Here is an 11,838-nt window from a genome sequence, read left to right on the forward strand (position 1 = left end):
AGGGATTAAGTCAATTACATCGACCCCAGTGCCTAACTGGTCGATAAATTAAGTAATTTATCAACCCCGAAAGGATGAAAGGCAAAGTCGACCTCGGCGGAATTTGAACTCAGAATGTAACGGCAGACGAAATACCGCTAAGCTCTCCGCCTTCAGCATGGCTACGATTCTGCCAGCTCGCTTCCTTCAAACGCTTTATATAATTTCAAATTTTTGGTTTAAGGTCAGCAAATTCTGAGAAGGGAGTAAATCGATTACATAGACCCCAGTGTTCAACTGGTACTTATTTTATCGACCTCGAAACGATAAAGTGTAAAGTCAATCTCGGCGGAATTTGAACACAGAACATAAAGATGGGCGAAATACCACTAAGTGTTTTATCCAGCGTGGTAACGACTCTGCCAGCTCGCTGCTTTCAAACGCCTTATAATGTGTATGGTTCAGTAGGACTATATTTGGTTGGAGAAAATAAGACATCAGAACAACAGCAATAACTATGGTATAATGTAGGTTTATGTGGCGATCACGTAGATCAAAGTGAAATGAAGTCTCTTGCTCAAGAATAAAGTATACAGCGAGTTCTTGGAATCGAAACCTCGAATTCTCTGTCGTGAGTCCAACCGTGATCACTAGTCACGCTATGGTACATCCTATTTATGTGTGTCTGTCTGTACGCCTGTCAGCCTGTCTGTCTGTCTATTTTTCAGTAAAATACCATATGTACCCTATTTATTTATTCTTACAAAGAAAGAGTTGGTAGTAAGTAACTTCGAAGTTGCAGCTTACTTGTCGCCATCAAACAGTCTTCTCTCTCTCTCTCTCTCTCTCTCTCTCTCTCTCTCTCTCTCTCTCTCTCACACACACACAGACATAGACACATACATGTATGCATGCACGAAGAGAGATAAAGTGAGAGAGATACTCGAATGGTGCTGTATCTGTTAATATGTATGCCTATGAGAGTTTATGAGTATATATATATATATGTATATGCGTATGCGAGCGTATCTGCGTGAGCATACACACATCTAAGTGTATGCAAATATATATATATATACATATATATATATATATATATATATATATATATATATATATATATATATATATATATATATATATATATATATATATATATATATAACGGACAGAGTCAACGACTATTGTAGAGGTTGCAAGAAGCAACGAAAATTTTATAAACAATAAATAAGTAAATGAGTAGAAATCGAACCGTTGAGTGTGTTAATTAATAAGGCACTAAAACAGAATGACTCTCCTCAGACGCAATAATATATATATATATATATATATATATATATATATATATATATATATATATATATATATATATATATATATATATATATATATGTACTTATAGGTCTATGTATACATCCTTATGTGTATATTTATGTATAAGAAAATGTATATGAATGTTTTGAGTTATTCTATATTCATACACAAAGTCGGAATTAACTGAATGTGCATGCACAATTTCGCATACATATGAGTGTTTGCGTACGTACAAATATATGTGTATGTGTTTGTGTGTGTGTGTGTTTGTGTGTGTGTGTTTGTGTGTGTGTATATGTGGATTTATGTATGACATCCAAAGTTTACGTGTATGCATTTGTCTTAAATGATATAATAAAAACACAAATAACCATACTGAAAACCAAGTAGAAAACCTCAGTGAATACTTATAGCAATGTAGTCTTTCACTTCTTACCTTTCCAAATTATACAGTTTGAAATTTCTGAATAGAAATTAAATTACATGAACAGCGATCCAATCGCAGACAGACATATGCTGGTTAACCAATTAATACATATACAAACATTCTTTTGTGAGCCTTGAAACATTATAATCAACAACTTTCTATACAAAGAATCTCATGATTTGAATCTGACACATCTAACTTCTATACACCTCTGCATATAACTATTTTGTTGCCTGACTGAATTCTAGACAATACCACAATTCTCACTTCAAACCAAACAAAATCACCCAGCAATAACTTTCTATCAACAAATACGTTGCTCACATACTTTCTTCTATATTCCTTCCAATACATCTACTCCCCAATCGTACTTACACCAAGCTTAATTACCATTTTATATAGCTCTACTCTCATCTTGTTAAAGTTTAACGAACATGTACTTTACTAAAAAGTATTGAGTAAAAAACAAAGATTAGTGTACATACATGCATGCATACATACAGGTATACATACATACATACATACATATATATACATATGTATATATGCATGTATATATATATATATATATATATATATATATATATATATATATATATATATATATATATATATATATATATATAAATATATATATATGGACATATGTGTATATGTATGCATGTATGTATGTATATATATATATATATATATACATACATACATACTTATATGTATGTATGTATGTATGTATGTATGTATGTATGTATCTATCTATCTATCTATCTATCTATTTATCTATATATATATATGACAAATGAGAGAAAGAAAATATAGAATCAATTCACAAGGTTCTTTATTAATCACAACGACCATTTCAACCTCGCTTGCATCAGCCTCTTGTGTGTAAGATTCTAGACAACTGATTGTGGTGCATCGGTCACTGTAGATATGTCTTGCGAGAGTTCGATGCAAGATGGGTCGAAACGATCGTTTTGTTTAATAAAGAATCTCGTGAATTCCATTTTCTCCTCCCCGCATTTGTTATAATATTGTTCATTGAACAAAACAATTGTGTATTAAAAAAATAAAGCAAAGAAAATATGTTAGCACATCAGATCACCAAAATATTTGGGTTACATCAATAGTTTATCTCTACGCGGATATCTTGCATTACACTACTTCGTAATCAATTACGAAGTGGTCTGATAGCCCAGACTGTACGAGCAGCTGACTGTTATAGCTGCACGATTCTCTGAATCTGTATTTTACACTACTTCTTATATACATACATGCATACATGCATACATACATACATACATACATACATACATACATACATGTACACACACATGCACGCGCGCACACACACACACACACACTCACACACACACACATATACTCTTTACTCTCTTTTACTCTTTTACTTGTTTCAGTCATTTGACTGCGGCCCTGCTGGAACACCGCCTTTAGTCGAGCAAATCGACCCGAAGACTTATTCTTTGTAAGCCTAGTACTTACTCTATCGGTCTCTTTTGCCGAACCGCTAAGTTACGGGGATGTAAACATACCACCATCGGTTGTCAAACGATGTTAGGGGGACAAACACAGACACACAAACATATACATATACATACGCATATATATATACATATATACGACGGGCTTCTTTCAGTTTCCGTCTACTAAATCCACTCACAAGGCTCTGGTCGGCCCGAGGCTATAGTAGAAGACACTTGCCCAAGGTGCCAAACAGCCACTCCTGCGCCTAAATGTTTATGTTTATGAAATAGATGGAGAAGTGATTCTAGTTCATTCAACGTACATGAACGACCTCATGTGGCGATTTCTCATTGACGAATTTTTCCATTGTGGCTTACTTTCATTTTTCATTCGACCTGAAATTTCTTCTTGAGTGAACCAAATAACACAAGATCTCAACCTAGCAGTGGTTTTCGATTGCAGGCAAATTCTATAGGAGTTCCACTGAAAAATATACTTGTGAGAAAAAACAAAACAAAAAACAAAACAAAACAAACGAACAAACAAAATAAAAGTCGTCACATTCTCGAAATTCATAGGAAGATTTCAATTTAGTAGTACAAGAGATAGGGAAACAAAGCCTAGATTAATCAGTGCTTTCCATAGCTTACAACGGTAAGATGCATCAACTGCAATGTGCGAATCTATAGCAATATGTAGCTTAACCGATACAGATAAAAAAGGAGAAGTACTTTGGCTAACATGACACTGCGCAATGAAAAGGGCTGTTTACAACACCATAACTGCCGATTTTGAAATATACGTACATTAGTCGTACGAATACAAATTCTAATAAACGCTATTTCAGTGAATGATTTTTCAGAAATATATATTCTTAAGTAAGTCTTTGATCTTGTTGCTGTAAGCTACCAACCAGTTTCCAGTTCGTTTTAGGATATCTCTGTCATTTAATTACATATTTAGCAGATAGAAGTAAGTTTTCTGTAGTTTATCACCTCGATTTGGTTTAAGTTCTTAGCTGCAATCATTTCACTTCACTCGTGTGTCTAATACCACTGAGAAGATCATGAAAATTACATAATTATATTCACACATCACATACAAACGAAGGAGCCTCAACCTGACAGCTCGATTTGCTAGAAACAGTTGTAAAAATCTGTCATTTAACAATTTTCTGTTTTAGAAATAGGAAAAATATACTGGCATAACGTTGTCTAGATATACTATATATAAAAATAATAGACTGGATGCTCACAGCTCTGTACCTTTAATCATAGTTTTGCTGGATAACATATGGCAAGGAGCTAAATAATAATTAATTAAAATAACAACAGTAAAATATTAGAATATGCATCAAACAGGTTGATTAATGCATAGACAATTCGTTTTGCAAGAATCATCATCGCCATGTATCGTACGCCTTCAGCACATTGGTGACACGACAGCAAAAGTGTTTCCGAATAAGCGCGGGTTCTCCAGCTGCTTTGCGACTTTTGTCCAAACAGCTCTTGATATTGTCAGTCCATTGTGTTCTTTGTCTGCTTCTTGATCTACTGCCCTCTCTACTCTTCCTTCCATGATAATGGTTTCCAAACCTCTGATTCTTCGACTATGGCCATAGTACACGAGCTTTTGTTTTTTTTGCCTCTTAATAAAAATAATAATTGCAAATTTTTTAAAATGTCAAAATATTTTTTCACTATGAAATAAATTATGAAGTTACTACATTTGAAAATTTCTTAAGCAAAATTCATGGATTGAAAATACTGCGTACATCGGATTTTTCGGATTTCGGAATATTCTTTATATTTAAAACGGGGTACTTGATTGGAGCCAAACACAGTATCCGTTTACAATTCATAACGAAGCTTGTGAATTCACCCGAATATAGTTTGATATAATTTTTAAATAATTCTTATACACAATACCAACATAAAGGTAAGGTATCAATTTGATCTACCAAAGAAGTCATGCTTTCATTGAAAAGTTACGGTACACACACGCCATTTGTATTACATAACGCTTTGGGCTTACTGTACAAAAGCAGAACGAAACAAAACATGATAATCACGGCTTACAGACATGAAGATAAATGAAGCGCAATACTTTACAATTTCGTCAATTCCGAGGAGCTTGTGGGTGAGGGTACGTCATGGATAACATCAATGTGGGGTGAAAATTTCGATAAGTTAACAGTGTCCACCTACTACAAATTCGTGTTTCGATTAAAAGGTTACATTTTATAAAGATTTTGTATAATTTTCCGTTTGTGCAGTGTCATATCAGCACTTAAGAAACATTCATATTTTGGACACGCGTCTCATACCCAAATCTTCAATGATAATGGACTGAACTGAACCGTACCTAATCTGCACATCCTCTGATAAAATACGGATGGTGAGTCAACGATTTACCCACACAACTGCACGTACATCTGCGATGCTTTTCTTAGTTCTGCAGGTTGCGTGTCTCTCAGAACGTTCGTCAATATCGAAAATTTTTCGGCCATCTTGGAAACCTCTGAACCACTCATACACTTGTGTGCAGCTCATACACTCCTCTTCATACACTTTCTGCAACTTTGTGTATGCCTCTGAGCAGGTATCGCCATGACAACATTTCTCTGTCATGGTCAATATGACGACCACAGGCTACAGACCTTCCTTACAAGCACTGCTGTAAACAGTGGAAGTGAGGGGGAACGTTAGAACTTACTATGCATGCACGGCAGAGCTCAAAATCAACCTTTGTGAAGCAGCTTCACACTGCGTGCTTTGGCTTCGTTACTATGGCAATAGTTCGGATACTTATTGATCAAACCTCGTATGTATATATACGTATATATGTATATATATGTATATATGAATATGTATATATATATATATATATATATATATATATATACATATGTGTGTGTGTGTATATATATAGGTATATATATATATATGTATGGATGTATATGCATACATATATATACCTATATATATATATATATATATATATATATATATATATATATATATATATATATATATATATGTGTGTGTGTGTGTGTGTGTGTGTGTGTGTGTATGTGTGTTTAATCTTTAATTAACTAAGTTACATAAATCAAGTCTTTTTGTGTATATCTCTCTATCTATCAATCTATACATATATCTACAAATCTATTAACCAGTCTCCGTATACAATACTTATATACGTATTATGTATTCGCATGTGTGTGTGTGTGTTTGCGTTTGTGTGTGTATGCATGCACACACACGTACACGTATTCATATATGTTTAAGATACGCACACATATACCTACACATAGATAGGACACACACAGACGTATACATGACGATATTGAGACGTAGACAAAGTAAAAAACCAAGAGAAATGAAAGACGTATTCATTAAATATTCTCAGGAAAATTTATTAAGAAATCGAAATTTTTTAAAATAAATTAATTAACATCTATACATTCCCTCACACACCTACTCGCATCTTCCAACAGAAGCACGTTTAGATATGAAATCTTGTGTGGGCATTCGGTGTGTGTGTGCGTATACATACATATATTCATACATACATATATGTATATTTGTATGAGCATATATGAGTGTTTGTGAGTGCATGTATGTGAGTCTATATGTGCGTGTCTTTGAAATGAAGTATCAATGCACCTGCTTTGCCCTCAAAAGTAGAGTATCATATTAAACGAGAAAGCGCATATAATGCTAGGATTGTTACACTTGTTGATATTCATTAGGAATATACCGTTTTTCTCCATAGCTTCTGGGAGCATTTATTCTATGAAATAAATACTAAATGAGTTTCAGTTGAAACTATTTAGATCGCAAAGCTTTCGTTTTCTATTGAGCAATATATACTAGCTTTTCATAGACGATACACTATCTATCTCACATCATTCATGGTTTGCTGAAATGTAACTCATTATTACACAGCGGAAATTATATTTGCTTGTCTTTCATTTTTCACTTTCTCCTCCTTTAATTTTCTGCGGTTCTTTCTTCGAGAATTAATAGTCTTTATATTACAAAAGTTTCTTCCTTCCTTTAGATGTATGCTTTTCGGGCACGCATCTCATTTATATAAGAAGTATTAGGCATTACACAGTATTAATACAACAACAGAAAAACAGAAATTATGGTTGGTGAAATATATCGACTGAAATTATTTCCTTTCATTTTACCCCATTAATAATTACTTTGATAAATATAAGCCAACGAAGGCACCTCTACGTTTGTTATTCAGCCTGCTAAAAATAACAACGCAAACGTACTCAAATAACACATGTAATTTCTTGAAAAGCGTAGGACCACATTGGATTATTTAGTTCTAGTTCCAGATATGCAATGCCAGAGAGAAGAATCATGTGCTCATGACAGGAGCGTCAGTACCAGCGACAGTGGGAATCCTTAGGTGGCCGTTCGAATCGCCAGAAATAACAGCCAAAAGTAATCCTTCCTCTAATCAAGAACTCTACCATCACAAAAGGTAAAGGATATATTGTTATCTTTTAGTCAGGAGGGATGGCAGTACCTATGAACCATTATAAGGCGCCCGAGACTGTTAGGAGATGGCAGTACCTATGAACCATTATAAGGCGCCCGAGACTGTTGGGACGGAGGGTGAAAGGTAACCTCGAGTTGGAGACCTGGTCTAAAATGCTTACAACAGTGTGAACTCCAATAAAGGCACCTAAAGTTGCGGATGCTGTTGTTAAACTGGATGACGTTTTAAGTCTACACCACAAAGACTTTTTGTTAATAGAGACCGGCACACCCTTGAAATGACGAGTTGGTTATAACTGGAACGTATTGATCGCAATTTTACTTGGCTCTATTAAGTCAGATCTAGAGTTAAGCAGTAACAACAATGATGACGACAACAACGACGACACCGCTAACAACAGCAACAGGAACGATAGCAATAACTTTGATAAACGTAAGAACGTCACAGATTCTTATTCGTAACGTCTATAAAACTTGTTTCCTTGTAATTTAGGTGAGAAATCAATATTCTTTAAACAAAGATAGTTTGGCCTTTTCAAGTCGGAAGTTATGACGAATGTTTTGAGTCTGGAAGTGTTTAATTCTGTACAACGATTAACAGTTCATTTGCTCCTCTCAGGAAATATAGTAAAATACGTAGTAATAAAGTTTGCTTCGCAACAACGTAATTCTGGGTTCGAGTCTACTGTGCAGTGACTGAACAAGTTGGAAAAGTGTCTCCTACAATAGCCTAGAGTAGGATAAAACCGTGTGATTGGAATGTCTGGTAGATGATAACTCCGCAGAAGTTCACCGTATGTATGAATGTATGTATGTATGTATGTATATATGTATGTATTATGTATGTATGAATGCATGTGTGTGTGTATGTATGTATGCATGTATGTATGTATGTATGTATGTATGTATGTATGTATGTATGTGTGCTTCTGTGTATGTATGCTTCTGTGTATGTATGTATGTATGTGTGCATGTGTGTATGAATGCATATATGTGTGTATGTGTACATGCATGTGTGTTTATATATGTGTGTATGTAAGTATGTATGTATACTTACCGTGATCTTTTAGATCGATATAAACATGCACACACATACACAAAAGTTTTGGATTATTTCCAGTCCCTTTATGTCCCCAAAAGTAGCAGTTCGGCAAATAAGTTAAAAAAAAAAAATCAAATAAAAACACTTTGAAAGCAGTGCCCCAGTATGGCCGAAGACCAATACAAGAAGCCATTAAACAAATGAAAGTAAGATAGTATCAATGTCTGCAATCAGAAAATGACTGATAATGAATACATATTCTATCTTTCAAAAATCTTATTAATATAGAACTGTATATATATATATATATATATATATATATATATATATATATATATATATATATAGTGCGTGTGTACGTGTGTGTGTACACGTGCGTATGTGTGTATAGTGTATGTGTGTGTGTGCGTGCGAGTGCGTATACGAGGGAGTGCTGAAAAGTTCTTGGTTTTCAGTAAAAGAACATACAGGCGGATCAATTAAACATGATTTTATTCAACATATTCCCCTTTCAGATTCACTCACTTATTGCAGTGGCCCTTGAGTTTTTCTAGGTCCTGTAGAAGAACTCGGAAGGTTGGGTCTCCAACCAGGCTTTTCGCGACGTCCTTAACCCTTTGAACCCTGACCTCCTGAACCTTATTTGACCATATACTTGGCATTCCAGCGGTGCTACGGTATAGAGAACAATAATCCATCCACTGGTAAACCGGTGTTACGGGCTCAAAGGGTTAATTCTATGAACTTTTCAGCACCACCTCGTATGTGTATTTATATACATATATACGTACCCCCACCACTACACGCACACACACACACAGACACACACACACAGACACACACGCACACACACACACGCACACACACACACACACACACACACACACACACACACACACACACACACACACACACACACAGAGTCTCTCAGAAGCGCATAAGCATATACATACATGTAGTGTAGTATGTGGATTTATAGAATCAAGTGGCTATCAGAGAAAGCTCCTCTCGTGGACTCGCCTAGCATACCATATATTAATCCAATACAGGATTTGTAGATATGAAATTGTATTGTATAATGCGTACCATGCATATCAGTGCAGACATATAAGCATAATTTATTATCCACTGAAATTATTATTACGGCGAGCTGGCAGAAATGTTAGCAAGCCGGGCGAAATGCTTAGTGGTATTTCGTCTGCCGCTACGTTCTGAGTTCAAATTCCGTCGAGGTCGACTTTGCCTCTCATCCTCTCGGAGTCGATAAATTAAGTATCAGTTACTCACTGGGGTCGATGAAATCGATTTAATCACCTTTCTTTGTCCCCTCTGTGTTTAGCCCCTTGTGGGCAATAAAGAAATATGAAATTATTATTACACGATAAAGGCTGTTAAATGCCCGTGAGACTAAAGACCACAAGTGGTTAAATAAAGGTATCCACCACTTATACATCCTTACTTGTTATAGTCTATATTCTTTTATTCTTTTATACGTTTCAGCTCTAAGGCTGTGGCCATGATGGAGCACCGCCAGTGTAATCATCTTTTCAATGGCCAATCTTATGTGATTGGCTTCTGGTGAAGGTGTGATTTCGACACTATTGCCTGTTTTGTGTTTCTTGTCGAGATATAGGTTGATCTGTGACTTTGGATAGCAGGAGGTCAAGTTATTTCTTGAAAATATCTATCCCTACCTCATGAAGATCCCTCGGCATTAAATAGCTGTTGGCCCTTGAATTTAAAGCTATTGCAGTATATTTTCCTCACTCTAGACGGAATAGTTGGGACCTGTGGAATAGCGCAGTGACGTCCAGTTTGGTGGCTGGTGTAGCGCTCGATACCACAGTTGTTCGACCCTCCAGTAATATGGTCGTCTCAAACTTACGCCTTTCAAGTGTCACTTCGTGCAGTAAACTTTTGACAGGTGGAACTTATTGGGGAAGATTTTAGGTCTTGTGGGTCAAGGCGAATAAAAAATAGAGCCAGACTCCTACTAGTCTATAGAGACAACTTGATTAAAAAAAATTAAACCATACTATTTAGAGTAAACGAATCGTTACACGTTTTATGGCATAAAAGATGAGTCTGATACAGGATGCTTAGAAGAGTTGCAACGTTTTTCATTAAGCAGAATAGGACTGATTGCAACCGTGAGGTAAAAGTTGTAGCAGCCATTTTACTTGCTTTTTTCAACGGAAAAAAGCTACATTTATTTTTGTAACCTTCCCCCTTTTGTTAGAATCGATTGTTTATGTAAACTATATTGCGACAGTGCATAAGACACTGTTAGTCTCTGTTGCTCCATTTATTTAAAAAGTGAAAAGATTTACTGCTTGACATCTGGAGAATTACTTTTAGCTTTTTTACTCAGTGAAGAAATCTTATTTCTTGATTTTTGTTTTTCTTCTTGTTTGTATTAATATAAAATATTGATTCATCTGAAAGCATTCCAAAAATTACACTTGAACTCTATTTTTCGATACTGAATTTTATTGTTTGTAAACCAAAGATAGATGAAAAAAAAAAATTACGGCAGCACTGTTTCGAATATGTCTTCATATAGAATATTTTGCTTATAAATGTATTTTGAATTGATGGTTGGCATCTCAAATTACAATGCAAATATCATATTCTTGGCATAAAAAATGTCAATGTTCAAGAGATGGGATGGTGTTTCCAAAAAAAAAAAAAAAAAATTTACGGTAGTACTCGAAGTACATAAAGTTGTACATGACAACGTATAGGACTGAGTTTAAAAAAAAAACTCGAATAGAAAATGAGAATAAGTGGGTTCGTGTCCCACTGATAGACTTCTACTTTTTTCTGTCCATGGGTTTTTTAAAGCCTAATATTTATAATTTTATCTCCTACCTTGAAAACAATATGTTACAATTCTTACGAATTTCCCAGATTTATAATGAAAGAATTAATATTTGTACCAATTAAAATCCGATCGTCATCCTGTATGTTATTTTGGGTGTGAATATAGTTTTAGACAAGATTCGTACCAACTAACTTTATTTCAAAACTGAAAGGGTAGAAATGTTTTATACTCTAAAGACTGATGCATGTCTAAA

The sequence above is a fragment of the Octopus bimaculoides genome, chromosome 3 (genome assembly GCF_046866305.1).
Source record: "Octopus bimaculoides isolate indiv1 chromosome 3, ASM4686630v1, whole genome shotgun sequence".
Taxonomy (NCBI): Eukaryota; Metazoa; Mollusca; class Cephalopoda; order Octopoda; family Octopodidae; genus Octopus; species Octopus bimaculoides.